Source organism: Pelodiscus sinensis, chromosome 33, assembly GCF_049634645.1.
Source record: "Pelodiscus sinensis isolate JC-2024 chromosome 33, ASM4963464v1, whole genome shotgun sequence".
NCBI classification, from domain to species: Eukaryota; Metazoa; Chordata; order Testudines; family Trionychidae; genus Pelodiscus; species Pelodiscus sinensis.
Window position 1 is genome coordinate 4282966 of NC_134743.1, and position 9657 is coordinate 4292622.

A 9657-nucleotide genomic window follows, 5' to 3' on the forward strand; every position below is an offset into this window, starting at 1 on the left:
TATCTAGCCTATCCCAGAACAAAGGTTTGGAGGCCATTTTATTACTCGCATGCACTTGTGTAAAGTGGGACTCGGAGGGAGCCACAGAACCAAGCTATAGCAGGTGCTGGGGATTTTTTTTTTTTTGAGGAAAATTTTATTTTTATTCAAAATATTCTGACAAAATGACTGGAAATAATCCACCCCAAAACAAAAAAATAATTGATTCAAATTGGAAATTCAATTAAATAAAAGAGAACAAAAGTATTTTCTTGTAAAGTTCAATTTCCCATCACACTGGAATTGAAATGAACATTTTTGTTGAAAATCATTTTAATGAAAATGTTCAAATTCAATGAAGCCATTTTTCATTAAACATATTTTTGATGAAATAGTCTTGACAAGCTCTAGTTTCGAGCTTCTTACAGGGCTCTTCTTGAGCCTCATAACAAAGGATAAAATGTTCATAATGCATCTAAGTCCCACCAGCTTTCTATAGGTGATAGGGATGAGATCCACAAAAGGGCACACATTAATTGCTAACTGCTCCGCGAGTGCCTATCAATTCAGACACTGTCCTAAAGACAACGGGGAGTGGGTGGGAGAGACAGAGCATGGGCCTGTGGCCAGAGTATGCAAGAGTCAACTGGGTGGAGCACTCATTGGCATGTAGAAGAACCAGGTTTGATTTCCAGTCTCTCATTTGGGGCAGGGATTTGATCCCAGGTCTTTCCTTCCCAGATTAGCCCCCTAGTAACAGATTGTGGGTGAGTCTCTCCTGTTGGAGCGGGTCCACTTTAAATAAATAGTTACTAGAGCAGGCAGGCCTGCCAGCATGGGGAAGGGGAGTAAATGGGGCAAGTGCTACAGGGTCCAGTGATTTAAAAGGGCCTAGGGCTCCCAGCCGCCACTATAGCAGCAACAACAGTTGCCGGAGCCTGGATTTTTTAAATTGACACTGGGGCCACGGCTGGCACTGAAGAACTGGCTGGGGGGTGCCAGTTCCCATCCTCACTACTTCTGCCTAAGGGCCCCGCCCCCTTCCAGACGTCTGGAGCCATCCCCAGCCTTGCCCAGGGTCAAGCAAAGTCTGTCAGACACTCAGAGAGCAGAGATTCCACACTGGGTCTCTCACATCCACCCAGTTAGACACCCTGACCCCTGGGCTATTGGTTGTAATGCAAGGAAGGAGGGTGGGGGGAGAGGGTCCCTCTCTGGTTCTAGGCAAGGAAGAGCTGATTTGATTCAACTGAGGGTTTTAACACTGAGAATCCTGACCAGAGAAAGGCACCTAACTCCAGCCATGAGCTAAGCATGTGAGGTGCAGATCAATGGGAGTGAGGAGCCTAAATCCCATTGTGAATCTGGAACATGATCCCAGCCCTTTTTCCTTTGAAGGTCTCTGTCTGGCACAGGAGTTTGCTTGCTCAGCATGTGAGGTTGTGAGGAGCCATTTGTTAGGTGCCAACTCTGCCTACGCATTATACTGGGAGCCTGGGTGCCAAGCACGGGACTGTGAAGACTTCTAGGCAACAGAACACCTAGCAACTCTGTGATTCTAGGACTAAGCTTCTCAACCATATGAGTGGTTTGTAAGATGTTATCCACCAGCCAGGAGTCAGAGCCAATCCCATGAGCTTCTTGCTGCTGACAAGTCTGTGAGTTCCCTACCCACCATAGAAATCAACACACAGCGACACAAAGGACAATTCTTAAAGTCCCACCACTCCAGGACTTCTGATCAGGAAATCTAACAATCACAGCCCTGCCTGAGAGAGTTTACCGTCTAAAAGTCAGGCAGGAGAAAGCCAACCAGTGAAACAGACAAACAATAGGTGAAGGATTGTGCGGGGAGCGGCGGCGAGAAAATAATACAGAAAAGAGCATAGCAGGGAAGCAGAGTCTTAGCTGGCTACTTCCTTGGCCAGCATCAGAAGGCAGTGGGCAAAGGACCCCATGGCAGAGGTAGCTCTGAGGATGCACTTTGAAGTGAGGAAGTTGGTGGATTTGTGAACTTTGGTGGGGAGCTGTTCCTGTGCATGAGGCATGACTAGGTCTGACAGTGGATATGTTACATAACACCACATGCCCCTCCAGCACGGATCAGACCTGTGTTCTAACAGACCAGACCAGACCATGCATTCTAGCATAGTGTAATGTCCCATGGAGACAAGGTCTGAAAGGGTCTGAGCCCAGCTCTGGGGCAAAGACAATCTCTGACAGACTGTATGTGCCACACCCAGCACAATAGGGCCCTGATCTCAGTCATGATCTGTGCAGTGCATGGGAAAATGGAGGTCCCGGCCTGTGTCACAGTCTGTACTGCACCCAGCACAAGGAGGGTACAGATCTCCATCAGGGTTGCTGCTGCACCCTGCATAGTGGAAACTAATCTTAGTTTGTCCTTTGGATTTATGGTGCCCTAGGTGGGATTATTAAATTGGTGCCCCTATGCTTGACTTGCTCTTCCACGCCTACCCTGTCCCCTTCCCTTCCCAGAGACCCCAGCAGCCAATCCCCTCCCTCAAATTGTGCTACAGGCAGCACATTCGGCCCTATCTAGGACCCAGCCCTGCTGTTACATGTGTAACCCTTCTGCCGGGTAGGCCTGGCAGCAACCAGGGCTGGGTTCAATATCTAGGGTTATGTCTACACTAGCGGGTTATTGCACAAGAATGGCTGTTCTTCCAGAAAGTGTCCTCACTGCACACCAGGTCTTGTGCAAGAAGATGTACAAGATGGCGTGGTAAGAGAGGACTTCTTATGCAAGAGCTACGCTCTTTTTTAACAGATGTAAGCCCTCTTGCACAGGAGCTCTTGCACAGGAAGGCAGTGTGGACGCTTGGCAGGAATTTCTTGCACAAGAAAGCCCTATGGCTAAAATGGCCATCAGAGCTTTCTTGCACAAGAGAGTGTCCACACAGCCATGGATGCTCTTGTGCAAAAGCACAGCTTGCACATGGCAGTGTGGACATTTTCTTGTGCAAGAGTTCTTGCAAAAGAACCCTTGCGCAAGATGTTCTTGTGCAAGAAGCCACCAGTGTAGACATAACCTAGGGGTCTACCTCACACAGAACCGGCTCGAGCCCCCACCAAGTAGCCTGGGAAATTCGCACACCCATGGGTGCCTCTGAGAGACAATGCTTCCCCACTCACAAGCACAGTCTGAGTGAAGAAAAGAAACTTTTAATGGAAGACAGAGAAGTCACATGGCATTATCTTGGGAAAATACCACAACAGAGTTCACTTACCCAAACTCTCTCCGTACCCCACTTCAGATGCCCCACTTACAGCTCTGTCCAGTCAGTGCAGACCCTGACACATCATCCAGATGACTCCCCTCCTTGAGCCTGAGGCTAGGCCAACTTTTTGCTACTCCTGGGCTACATCTACACTGGCAGCTTCTTGTGCAAAAACTCTTCCACAAGACAGCAGGATTAAAAATGGGATGATTGTGGACAAAACAGAAGGTGTAGTCATGCTAGCTGTAAGACCTTTTTGAAGAGACGCCAAATCACCTGTGCACCCCATCACACCCTCCAGGGAAAGGCCACAAGGAACCCCAACTGGGCTCACTGTGCAGTGAGGGGTTAATGGGGGGCAGTGACTCACATCGACCATTGGGCCTTGCCAAGGTACTGACAAGAAGTGAGAACAGCCTGTAGTAAGGGGAATTTTGCTTCTGGGGGTCAGGAGTGTGAGCAGCCCTTGAGAGCAAAGGAACAGGGATAATAATAGAAAGGGACTTACCTTAAAGTTTCAGTGTGTCCCAGAGAATGCCAGGCAGTGAGTCAGGGGTCTTGGTGCCATACAGCACTCCACGAACTGAATAGATGTGCTGGGGCAGACAGGGAAATGGATCCCGGAGCAGTGTGTGAACTCTGAGCGGGGGAAAGTGAAAGCACCAGGGCACCTGTCACACATTAACCTGGCAGAGCTATGATGTGCCCAGGACCCAGAGCCAGTGTTCAGTCACCTGGGAGGAGTTTAGGTGCTGCTGGGATACCTGGGCATCTTGCAGCTCCCCTGTCCCTGGATCTGCTCCCCTCCTATCACCACCACCAAGCTGCCATTCCTGTCCCTGACTGTGTTGCACTGTGGGGTGATTAGCAGGCTGTGCCATAGAGCCCAGGCCTCTAAGATTCAGTGCAATACCTTGCAAGTGATTTCAATGGGGGACAAGATACACAGGGTAGAAGAGCCCCAGTGACATCTAAGAAGCTACAACAATGTTAACGTGCACAAGGGTGCAACAGGGTAGAGGAATCCCGCACTGTTGAGGAAGAATCCCGGGTATGTCTACACTAAAGCGCTAATTCGAACTAAGCTAATTCGAACTAACGCATCCAGACTAAAAAACTAGTTCAAATTAGCGTTTTGCTAATTCGAACTAGCATGTCCACATTAAGTGGATCCTGAACCGGGGTTAAGGATGGCCGGAAGCAGTGCCGGCAGGACATCAGATGAGGACTTAGAGCGTGGAGATGCTGTCTCAGGCTAGCCGAGGGCTGTGCTTAAAGGGACCCGACCCCCACCCCGGACAGACAGTTCTCAGGGGTGCCCCACTTGCAAAGCAGTCCTGGCTTGGATTGCCCGGAGTACCCACACTGGGCACATCACAGCACTCGGCCATCAGACCGGCTGCACTTGCCGCAGGCTGCCATCTGAGGAGAGGGGGCAATTGGGAGGCTGCAGGAGAGGTTCCACCCCCACAAGCCCGAAGAGCCAGCCCAGTCCTCCCCATCGGGGGCTTGTACCCCATTCCTCCCTCACCTTCTTCCACTTACCCCTCCCTAGCTCCCCTTCCTGATGTACAAAATAAAGGAAAATTGCGTTCAAAAATAGAATCTCTCTTTATTGAACAAAACTGGGGGAGACTGGGAAAAGGAGGTGGGAGAGGGGAAGAGAGAGGGTGGGAGAGGGGAGGGCAACTACAATGATGAGGGGTTTGGAACAGGTCCCATATGAAGAGAGGCTAAAGAGACTGGGACTTTTCAGCTTAGAAAAGAGGAGATGGAGGTGGGATATGATAGAGGTCTATAAAAGCATGAGTGGGGTGGAGAGGGTGCATACAGAAAAGTTATTCAGTAGTTCCCATAATAGAAGAACTAGAGGACACCAAAGGAAAGAAATGGGTATCAGGCTTCAAACTAGTAACAGAAAGTTGTTCTTCACAAAGCAAAGAGTCAACCTGTGGAACTCCTTGCTGCAGGAGGCTGTGAAGGCTAGAACTAGAACAGAGTTTAAAGAGAAGTGAGATCAAGTGATGGAGGTTGGGTCCATGGAGTAGTATTAACCAGGGGGTAGGAGTGGTGTCCCTGCCCAAAGTTTGTGGAAGGCTGGAGAGGGATGGCACGAGACAAATGGCTTAGTCACTGTCTTCGGTCCATCCCCTCCAGAGTCCCTAGGGTTGGCCGCTGTCGGCAGACAGGCTACTGGGCTAGATGGACCTTTGGTCTGACCCAGTACGGCCATTGTAAGCTCAGGGCTCAGGGTCGGGGGTCTCAGTGGACCACCTTGATTTTCATGCACACCTGCTCCTGGGTGGCCAGGCTGGCAGCTCTCATGCCCTAGACGGCTACTTTCCTGTGCCTAGTGCGGAGGTTGTGGACGAGGTCCACGATGTCTGCACTAGACCAGGCGTGTGCCTGCCTCTTGCGGTCTCGGGCAAGCTCCCGGGAGCCACCAGCCTGGTCCCGGGAAGAGGGGGAGGGCTGGGGGGCATCGGGTAGCTGGCTCGAGTTGTGCCAGGTGCAGGGTCTGTTAGCTGGGTGCTGGCAGGCTTGCACCTGGCACGGGCACCGTAGCCAGCCCGTGCCCCTTTAAGGGGTCTGGGGCCGGGAGGGGGGCATATGAGTTTCCCTTGTTTTGGCCAGAGTGGCCACCAGGGAAAGCTGGGGAGGGCTAGCCTCCCACTAGTTCGAATTAAGGGGCTACACACCCCTTAATTCGAACTAGTAAGTTCGAACTAGGGTTAGTCCTCATAGAATGAGGTTTACCTAGTTCGAACTAAGCGCTCCGCTAGTTCGAATTAAGTTCGAACTAGCAGAGTGCTAGTGTAGCGCCTATCAAAGTTAATTCAAACTAACGTCCGTTAGTTCGAATTAACTTTGTTGTGTAGACATACCCCCCCAGGGAAAGGAGCGGATGGAGAGCCGGGCTTCCACCCGGCAGCGGGGAAGATGGCGGATGCCGACCAGCATCAGGGAAGTGCTGGCGCAGGTGCAGGTGTGTTAGACGCGGGCCCAGAGAACGCCGGCACAGGCGCATTAGGGGCATCCCTTAAGGCGCCAGTGCAGGGGTGCTCATGGTGTCCGGAATCACAGTGCTGTGGGGTGGCAGGAGATGGGGAAGGACAAGGAGCCCCATAAAATGGGGACGGCAGACTCAGGAAGGGGCCAGTGTCTCCAACAGAACAGGGGACGAACTAGGTGGGTGACCCGAGGGCAGAGTGCACCCAAGCAGGTAGCTGAGAAAGTGAGGAAGTGACCCAGGGCGGGCAGAAGGAATCCTGCTTGCAGGCTGGCAAAGTGAGGTGGTTGGCCCTATCAGCCAGGTGTGGGAAGGGATTCCTCACCTTAGGGCCCTGGGTTGGGACCTGGGGAGAGGGAGGGCCTAGGTCACCCTCACACCCCTTGTCAGGCTTTTTGTGTGACTTAGAGCAGTTACAAACTTATTGCAGGAATTTAAGTTTAGACTAGGGGCAGGAAGCCATGGAGGGTCAAGGGCACTCCTGAGGGGGAGGACCCCTTTATAGGCCCACTGTGTGGACCCCTTTGGATACTTTGTTACAAAGGGCTTCTGTGAGGGGCGATGAGTAGGGTTTGAACCGATATCTGCCAGGCCACAGCATAGGACTCATCCCTTTGTGCTAAGGAACAAGCTCTACTAGCGCTTCTTATCTGCTTCCCATTTGGGTATTCCTGGTGGGGTGTGGCATGCTGGGATAGGCCGTACAGAGCAAAATGTCTGTTACCATCACCTGGCAAGAGGGAGAAAGCTGCTGTAGCCACCTCAGAAACACAGTTCCTGTTTCCTTAACTGCAAGAGCTCAGAGAACTGTGCCAGGCAAGGGTCAGTAAGGGTATGTCTACACTACCCTCCTAGTTCGAACTAGGAGGGTAATGTAGGCATACCGCACTTGCAAATGAAGCCCGGAATTTGAATTTCCCGGGCTTCATTTGCAAGTGTGGTATGCCTACATTACCCTCCTAGTTCGAAGTAGGAGGGTAGTGTAGACATACCCTTAGTTACCCAGATCCAGCTTGTCCTGTGTCAGAGCCTGATTGATAACTGCCTGGCTTTGCTGTTATGGGCGTGTTATGTACCAGATACACCTCACCTAGGCCTGGGAGTGTTGGATCAGTGACCAGCTCACTTCTGGGAAGGAAGCTGCTAGTGGGAGGCTGTCACACAGGGAGCTCTACAGCAGCTCTGTGTCCTGCAAACCCAGCCACTTGCAGGTGGATGTGTTCCTGAGAGCTGAGACCCTTCAGAACCAGAGATTCATTCACAGGCAAACAATCACCCTGGATCTGCTCCTCTCCTGATGCCTGGTCCTTCCTAGTCAAACTCCTCTGGGATGGTTCCATGTCTACAGGTTGCTGTTATGGGGAAAGTGGGTGGGGATGAAGTATCTGAACTATCCTGTAGCACCTCACTGGCCTCTGAGACCCTCCCCACTGCTCCAGATCCATCCAGCCAAGTAGCTCAGTCAGAGTATTTTGGTGAGTCACACCACAATGTACAGATTATCATGCTTTTAAAATAAAAGCCCTGTTTTAAAACCAGCTTTTCACTTTGTGAATCCCAGAAAGCCAGACTACTCTTATTATTTGCATAGTGGTAGCACCTAACTCCACAGTCACAAGGCCCCCACCTCGCTAACTGGTGTACAAAACCCAGAATGTAAAGGCAGTCACCATCCATGTGACCAAATCCAAGCAACAGGATTTGAACACCTAAGCATCCCATGTCTAATTTAGGTCCTTTTTAAAATTTACACTAGCTAATGGAGAAGGACAATGGCCTTCTCAATGGGTTATGCCAGTATTAACTTGTCAGCAGTCAAATATTCATGATAGGGAATCATGGCTCTTACCCCTAAATCTGGGAAAGGATTGTGGTTTACAGTGGTTAAAAGCAGGTTAACTCAAACTGGATTAATCACTCTACAAACTAGTAGGGTGACATGGTAGTTTCTCAGTGTGGGTTTGTTATTTTGCCCTGGCTTACATTAGGACCTTATTCCAAAATAATACCACCCCCCGATTTGTAAGCAAACACTGCCTTCTATCGAGAAAGTCGTCATGCTCTCTGATCGAGCGTAGGGTCGACATTTGGGCCTCCAGTCCTCTTATTTTTTCTTCCAAAATGGCGACCAGCTTGCACTTAGTGCAGATGAAATCCGTTCTTTCTTCTGGGAGGAAGACAAACATGGCACACGCTGTGCAGGTAACAACAGCAGACTTATCACCATCCATCCCTGCTGTTCTGGAGAAAAAATTTAAGAGAAAGGCAAGAGAACCTCACTCCCTTCCCTCTCCCCTTCCAAACTCCCTCTCTAAACTCCCTGTTAGCACTCACCTGTTGGCAAGCTCCTTGGTCGCTTGCTCACTGCTTTATAAAGCCCTGGACTGCCTGAAAGTCCCTCCCCCTAGGAAGGCTCAGCCAATCAGCAGAGGCTTCTAGATTTCAAACTTTAATTAGAAGCCAACAGTTTCCATCTGCCAGTCACAGCACACACTACGTGAAGGAGAGGGGGAGGGGAAAGGGGAAATGGGAAAAAAAAGCCTTACAAGGACAAGGGGAAAAAAAACCACACCACACAAACACCAAACTTCACTCACAAACACAAGCTCAGCACACAGCAAGAAAGTCCCAGACACAACACACACTTTCCTCAAGAGCCCTGTATCTGTTTCTCCTTTACCTGGAGACCTCCCTCTCTAAACTCCCTGTTAGTGCTCACCTTTTGGCAAGCTCCTTGGTCGCTTGCTCACTGCTTTATAAAGCCCCGGACTGCTTGAAAGTCCCTCCCCCTACCAAGGCTCAGCCAATCAGCAGAGGCTTCTAGAATTCAAATTCTAGAATGTTTATGGATACACCTATCAAAATAAATCAAAATTCACCCCACTAGTCACAGACTTGAAACAAGTCTATTTGAGTGCAAAAAACCTGTTTGTGTTCTCACAATAGAGTTGGGTGATTGTTTACTCACCAAAAAATTCAGTTTTGGTCAATGCAAAAGTATTTTTAAATTTAACCCGATTAGTTTTGCCTGGCAAAGTCTTTTAATATGGTTTTCAGGCGAGCTTCAGAACTGTGTGCCTAAGCCCTAAATGCCCTGTCAGGGCTCATGAACCCTCATGACTTCACCACCCTGTTTCTTTCCATCTCCTCTCTCCTCTTCCCCATCCTGTTTCAATACCCTGATCACAATCTCCACCCCTTCATTTCTTCTCCCCCTCCCCATTTATACCCTCCCTTCCCTCTGCCGCAAACTCTCCAGCTCTGGGAGGGGCCCTGGAGCCCAGCTGGCCCAGGGATTTCCACACACAAGTAAGTAAACTTGTTAAAGTGTTTCACAAGACCGTCCTCATTGTGACTGGGTTGTGTATTGTGCTGTCAGGTAATATACAGCACAGCCCCTGTCCTGACAACGTCCTATCAGTTATT

At 50.1% G+C, this 9657-nt stretch overlaps 1 protein-coding gene across 2 annotated transcripts in view; it reads right to left on the reverse strand.

Moving 5' to 3' along the window:
* Nucleotides 1–3854, reverse strand: part of LOC102452313 (butyrophilin subfamily 3 member A2) — a 51188-nt gene extending 47334 nt beyond the window's left edge. For both annotated transcript variants that reach the window (XM_075914296.1, XM_075914295.1), the window contains exon 1: nucleotides 3730–3854. The gene's annotated coding sequence lies outside the window, so the exon portion shown is untranslated. The remainder of the gene's footprint in view (nucleotides 1–3729) is intronic.
* Nucleotides 3855–9657: the final 5803 nt, after the last annotated feature.